Raw genomic sequence first — 7,495 nt, 5'->3', positions numbered from 1 at the left:
TAAATTAGTTTTTAAATTTTCTGAAGTTTACCTTTTTTACATACCTAGATGTCAGAAAAGCCAACCAGTGACTGAAATGGATTAGAAAAAAATCGCCAAGATCCAAGAATAAAAATTGAATGTACAGCGAATTTTTAAATTTTTAATTGTGATTATGTTTAACTTTGTGATTTCAAAAATTTCCATACATTTTTTTTTTATTAATACTGTAGGAAAAAATTAACAAGATCGAGCGCCGAGATTATAATTAGAGCAAATTTTCTGTAATTCTATGGGGACGGCTGAAATATACCGAAAAATAAAATTCCCGAATCGGTAAAATTCTCAGTCCCGAAAAATACAATTCCAAAACTAATAAAATTCCTGAACAGTTTATAATATTAACGAATTAAAAAATTCCCAAATAATAAAACTCCCAAAAGAAAATTGTTTCTTAATCAGTATTAATTATTTATTAAAAATACGATAATAAAAAATTGTTATCAAATAAATTTTTGTTTAATATTTAAAGTGTTAAAAATTGTTTGAATTTAAAATTAAAATTATAAAAAAAATTTTACCGATAAATTCATATACAAAAACACGTGTTTTTTAATTAACATTTCGATTTTTCGGAAGAACTTTTGTGATTTAAAAAATACTATATACATTTTCAACCAAAATATCATATCCAGAAATATAGTTTGTTTTAATTATTGTTATTTTAAATTTAAACAATAATGTTTAAACACTTCAAACATTTAAAAAATTGTTTCTTTGGTATAAATATGTGATTATTTCAATTAAAAAAAATAGTTTGTCAAAGAACAATGTTTTCCATACTTGTTTATCTCTTATTATAATACTTTTTAAAAAATAAAAAATATGATTTTTCGAGAACATTTTTTTTATAATTAAAAAAAAGACTGTACCGAAAACCTGGATCAAGCTTCAGATCTGAAAAAATTCAGCGATACATACATGTCAAACTTTTTTAACCTCAAAAAATCTTTCTGCTGCTTTACCGTCATATTTTACGAAGAATGAGAAAATAAGAATTCGACTTCGTATTACGATGAGGGCAGCACCTCGATAGGGCAGAAAATGTGATGTCCTATATATATATAATTCCCCACTTCGATGCCTCGTACCGCATCTACGTTTATAATATCTTTGGCTACGCGGGCACATTCTCATTAGGGTTCTGGAATTGGAGGCGAGAATCGATTCTCGATTCTCAAAAAAAGTGTCGATTCTGAGAATCGAAAAATCGACGCTAAGAATCGATTTCGACTCCGATTCCCTTAATATAAAAAACCCGCCATTATTTAAAATTAAATGCATTCATTTCAAATCAGATTAACATTTGACTAATATAATAATAAATAAATATAATATGTAGAATATAATATATATTTTAAAATATATTTCGATTACCTTACTTTTAAAAAACGTCCTTCTATTATTTAAAGTTCAATTTTAATGCATTAATTTCAAGTCATATTAACAATTATAAGTAATAATAAAGCATAATGTATTTATAATTAGACTTATATAACTTAATAGTTATTATAAATAGTTTTGTTATGAACGAATAAACAACAATATATTTAAAAGATTTAATATTAGTTTTTATTTTTACTGTTCCCATAACGGGGAACAGAAGAAAGTTTCTACTAATATCAGTAATTTGTAATCTAACTATACATATGTAAACTATACATATATTTGTAATATAACTATAAATATATTACAACGAAAAGGTAAAAATGTTCTTTTCGATTTCCTTTAATCAAATATAAGAACTAGCCTTAAAGAAGACTCGGATTCGAGTCAAAAGATGTCAACAGTATTTAAAAAAGAACATATAAAAAAACGGAAAAGGCTTTCACTACAATAATCATTCTAAGTATCGAAATCTAACATGAGAGACAAATATTAGAGAATCGACGTGGAATCGGGGCTCGAGAATCGATTCTGCCTTCGATTCCACCGGGCGGAATCGATTCCAAAAAGTCGATTCTCGAGGGCAAAGAATCGATTCTTAGTCGGAATCGAGTCCAGGATCCCTAATTCTTATCGCGCGGTTCGCTTCGCTCGCAACTTTGGGGGCGCCTGGGGCGCGCAACTGTTGGTTCTTGCGCTTCGCGTTCGATGATGTATTTATCTCGCGTTTCGCGCTCGATTATATATTTACCTCGCACTACGCGTTCGGTCTCTATATTTTCGCACATTCTTGCGTAAACATTTTAAAATTAAGATTCAAAACAACCACCAATGTAATTTTGCGGTTGTGAATTCTCTTTTGGTAAAAGAACTTAGCTTGAGAGTTTGAGCGCACCTACGGCACGCGACTGATGGCTATCGCACTCCGCGCTCGGTCTTTGCATTTTTGCCGCATTCGTGCACAGACTTTTTAAAATAAAAGGTCAACGGATCGACAACTATAATTTTGTAATTGTGAACTCTCTTTTGTTAAAGCTCTTTCGGCTCAAACGAACACATTCTCATCACGTATCTCGTGCTTTGCACTCTTTGCTGTCCAAAATGTCAACTTTTCTACATTATACACAACACTTTTATATCAAATATAATACATTTTTTATGTAACTCTGCTTGGGATTGCTTATTCAGACATTGCAAAAAAGGCACAAATTGTATTTATCATGATTATTTTAATATTTGTTTCGTATGTTGTTTTAAATTGTATTCTAAGCTGCGCTGAAACATGTATCCCCAGTGGGCACAAAATTTGGCGACGTCTTTACGATATCGTTACGACATATTTACGACATCCTATGTCCATGTCGGTTTGGTGTCTTTGCGATATCGTAAAGACATTGTCAGATCATACGAGTTATTTACGATATCGTAAAGATACCTTAACGACATGGACATATGATGTCGTAAAGTTGCCTTAAAGATGTAGAAACGATGTCGTAAAGATGTCGAAACGATGTCGTAAAGATGTCGCTAAATTTTGTGCCCAATGAATCATTTCAATCAATTTATATCATTATAATTCATAATATGCATAACAATTGAATCATACTAATTATTATTTCCTTGTTTTTATAATTTTTAAAATATTTTTAATCTTGTTTTTTACGATTAAAGAAAAACTATTGTGCATCTGAATATGGTATAATACAGGAACCTATATAGGGTCCTATTTAGGATGCTTGGTCCTCTTTCATCTTTTCTGTCCTTTTTCCAAAAATTTATTTTTTTTTGTTTTTAATCTTATTTTTGGCGATTGAAAGAAAATCTACTCGTCCTATCGAAAAATGATTGATAATACATTTAAAGATCTTTTGAGGCGAACAACTTTTGTCTGTTAATTTTAGTACGTACTTATGTCGCTTTTTTCAAAATAATGTGATATTTTCATTTTGAATGTTATTTTATACGAATAAAGCAAATACTACGTGTCCTATAAAAAATTATAGTTCTTTTTTGAATAAACAAGTTTCGTGTCATTTTTTTCGTAGCTTGTGTCGTTAGTCCAAAAATGTTTTATTTTTTTATTTTTAATGTTGTTTTTTACGACTATAAACAAAAACTATGCATCCTATCGAAAAGTGATTTATTACAAATTTGTAGGTCTTTACAGGACGCGCAATTTTAGCTTCTTCATTTTTTGCGTATCTTGCATAGTTTAGTCAAAAAATGGAATTTTTGTATTTTTCATTATTTTTGGTAAAATCAAATTTGAAATGTTCAACTTTTCGACCAAATTAAAAAAGTGTAATAATAATCTTGTAGGGATTCCAAAAATCTTCGTTTGTATTTTTTTTATTTATTTTCATATCATGCGTAGTTTGGCTTAAAATGGTCATTTTAGTTTGTTTTTTTGGATTTGAAATTGCTCTAGCTCTGATAATTTTCTTTTTACAAAAAAAGTCATGGGGATAAATTGTTCGAGTTTCTAAGTACTATAAATAGTCGCACATCGAATTTTAAAATCTTGAAAAATGTGGTTTCAACCATTTTTGGTACGATTAAATTTTGAATTTTCAACTTTACGACCAAATTAAAAAAGTTGTTATGATAATCTTGTAGGGCTTTCAAAAATTAATGTTTTTCTTCTATTGATTTTTTTTCACGTCATGCGTCGTTTGGCTTGAAATGTTCATTTTATTTTGTTTTTTTGGATTTTGAAAATGCTCTAACTCTGATCATTTTCTTTTTATAGAAAAAAGTCATGAGGATAAATTGTTTGAGTTTCTGAGTACTATGACTAACCGTAGATAGAATTTTGAATTCTTGAAAAAATGTAGTTTCAAACATTTTGAAAATGGGCTCACTTTTTGAATATTGATCCAAAATAGCTGGTTTGCGAACTTATTCTTTGTTGTTAGGCCTGAAAAAAGTGTGCCAAAGGACAATCCAATCTGATCAATTTCTTGAAAGTTATCGTGCTTACAGAATACAGACTACAGACAGACGGACATACAGACTGACAAACACCTTCGTGAAAATCGTTTTTTCTCACTCAGTGGGTCTCTAAACGTGAAGATTTAAAGAAAACCGACAAATTGAAATTTTACATGAAACCAATAGCTTCTCATTAGGATGAGAATGTAAAAAATGCAACAAAATAGTTAAGTTTTCAACCAAAGAAATGAATTCACAAACAAGAAGAATAATATTCTACCAATACAGACAAATTCGCTAGAAAATACATGCATTTTTAACAACAAATGGGATAGTTCAATTTCCAGTAAGAAACTAATTTTAGTAATTTTCAAGTAAACAAAAAACTAAGTCTTAACAAAATATATAAAATTTCCCACAAAACAAATGAATTTTCAACAAAAAAGTTGAATTTTCCAACAAATAATTTTCTATCAACAAGAAGAATTTTCATCTAAAATAGTAATTTTATTACAGAAAAAAACTAATTTTTAACCAAAGACATGAATTTTTCAACAAGAAATATAAATTTTCTGATAAGAAGTGTAATTTTTACAACAAAATATGATTTTTTAACCGAATATTTGAAATTTTAACTAAAAAATTAGGTTTAAAAAAAAAACTAATTTTTAACGAGATAGTTAAATTTTGAAATCAAAATTTTAATTTGTACTGAAAAGATAAATTTTAAACAAAATACATGAAGTTTCAACAAAATTGTGGAACTTTCAACTAAAAAAAGGTAAATTTTATACATCAAAAAACTACTTTTAAAAAAAATTGTTATATTTTTAACCGTAAAAATGAATTTTTAACAAAAAAATAAACTTTCAAACAAGAATAGAATGGGTAAATCTTATGGTAAAAAATTGAATTTTCAACAAAATAGTTGAATTTTCAATCAAAGAGAATAATCTTCAACTCATAAAATAAATTCTTATCAAAGTATTGTCACTTTCAGCAAATCACTGGAATTTAAAAAAAAAGAGAGCAAGTCATTTAGTTTTAATCGAAAAAGGTCTACAGAAAACAATTTAAAGTAAGTGCTTTGATAACATTTTGTATTTTTTTCTAGTAAATAGTATAATTTTCAATTAATTAAGATAATTTTTGAAACAAAAATGAAATTGTTCAATTTTCAACCACAAATGATGGGTTTTCAAACAAGAAGATTAAGTTTCTACTAGGAAGGCAAATTTTCAAGAAAATACATAAATATTATAAGATGTACAGTTTTTTTTTATCAGTACAGTAAATATACGAAGATGTTTGTTTTTCGATTTACTGATCTTTTCAAGTTTATTTATAAAACAAGCTTTCGCTCCACGACATGGAGACTCTTCAGGTTACATTTTCTGTATATCTCCTTACCAATCTAAAGAAAATAGACCGGAGTTATTATATAATTAATTTATATTTATAAGTAATGTTAGATATTGAAAAATATAGAACATAACCTATAAACCTCCCGACGTGACAGTTATGTTTCGGAAAGTTTATAGTTTTTATGTTCTTTGATCCTTGTTTCTATGTATCGTTTGGTTTGTCCTATGTAAACTAAACCACATTCGCACGGAATGCTATATACAGGGTTTGTCCGGAAAGTAATAGGACTGATTTTCTTCCGCCGTGACTGTACTTCGGAGCGTGCGCGCACCGATTGGATTTGGTAGAGGGCGTCCCTAGCTAACGAACGAGCGGCTGGTCAGTTGTCTCCGAGCGCTTGGAGAGTCAGGACAGGCATTTTCTCGCGACGTGTTTCTGTGAGTGGTGCAAGCCGAAAATGCAGCGTTCGTTAGAGCAGAGGTACGCGATTAAATTCTGTGTGAAACTCGGTAAATATGCGACAGAGGCGTTTGATATGATCAAGCAGGCTTACCCAGATGTTGCTTTAGCAAGAAGTGGTGTGTTTCGGTGGCACCAGGCCTTTTTGGAGGGCCGGGAAGAGGTCGCCGATGAAGACCGCGCTGGAAGACCTTCGACTTTGATAAACACCGACAATGTGACTCGTGTGCGCAAAGTTTTGAACTCAGACCGTCGACTGAGTATTCGTTTAATTGCCCAGATGTTAAATTTATCAAAATCTGTGGTTCATGACATTGTGACGGTCAATTGGGTCCGACAAGACATCGCAGCTGACTGGAAGTTGCACCACGACAACGCCCCGGCTCACACCGCCTTTCTTGTGAACAGCTACCTGACCAAGGCCGGCATCCCAACGCTTCCGCAGCCGCCCTACAGCCCAGATGTGGCCCCCAGACTTTTTTTTGTTTCCTCGCCTGAAAAGGCCGATAAAAGGCAAGCATTTTGAGACGACAGAGGAGATCCAAGCAGCATGCACCGCGGCTCTCAAGGCTATTCCGGAGAATGACTTCCGTGACGCCTTCAATGCTTGGAAATCGCGCTGGCAGCGATGCATCGACGCAGAAGGAGTCTATTTTGAAATTTTTTAAAGAATTGTAACGAATGGCTCAATAATTTTTTTAAATCGACTCAGTCCTATTATTTTCCGGAAAAACCCTGTATTACGTGTATTGGAATAACATTTATACAAGTCTTTTTGGTATATAGGTAAATACTACTTTGATGTCATATTCTTTTAAAATTTTTTTTTTTAATCTGGAGATTTCATTAGCGAAAGGCAAAATGACAACTTTTTTCTAGTCGAACGTTTGTGATTTTTGAACTTGAGACTGTATACTTATATTGTCAATCTTTTCAATCCGTCTATTAATGTATTTGTTTATGAATTTAGTTGGAAGATCATTATATTTTAAAATTTCTTTAACTTTAAGAATATTGTCGTTTCTAAATTTGGGATCTGATAATTTAATAGCCCTATCTGTAAGAACATAAGTCACAGATATTTTGTCTTTAATCGCAATATTAGAATTGAAATTTACAAATCTGCCTGAATTAGTGTCTTTACGGTACCAGTTTGTCTACTTGGTGGGTACCTATCACCACTAGGTAGCGCGTCCTCAGGTTGCGGATAGAAGAAAGGCCCCTGAGGTTAAACACCCCTGAGGTTAACTGCGAATACAAGAATAAGCAGTCGCGGACAGCCGATAGGAACCAGTCGTGGGTGTGGTGAGCCCAC

Source organism: Belonocnema kinseyi, chromosome 1 (genome assembly GCF_010883055.1).
Source record: "Belonocnema kinseyi isolate 2016_QV_RU_SX_M_011 chromosome 1, B_treatae_v1, whole genome shotgun sequence".
In the NCBI taxonomy this organism is placed as follows: Eukaryota; Metazoa; Arthropoda; class Insecta; order Hymenoptera; family Cynipidae; genus Belonocnema; species Belonocnema kinseyi.
Note: the sequence above shows the minus strand (reverse complement) of the source record.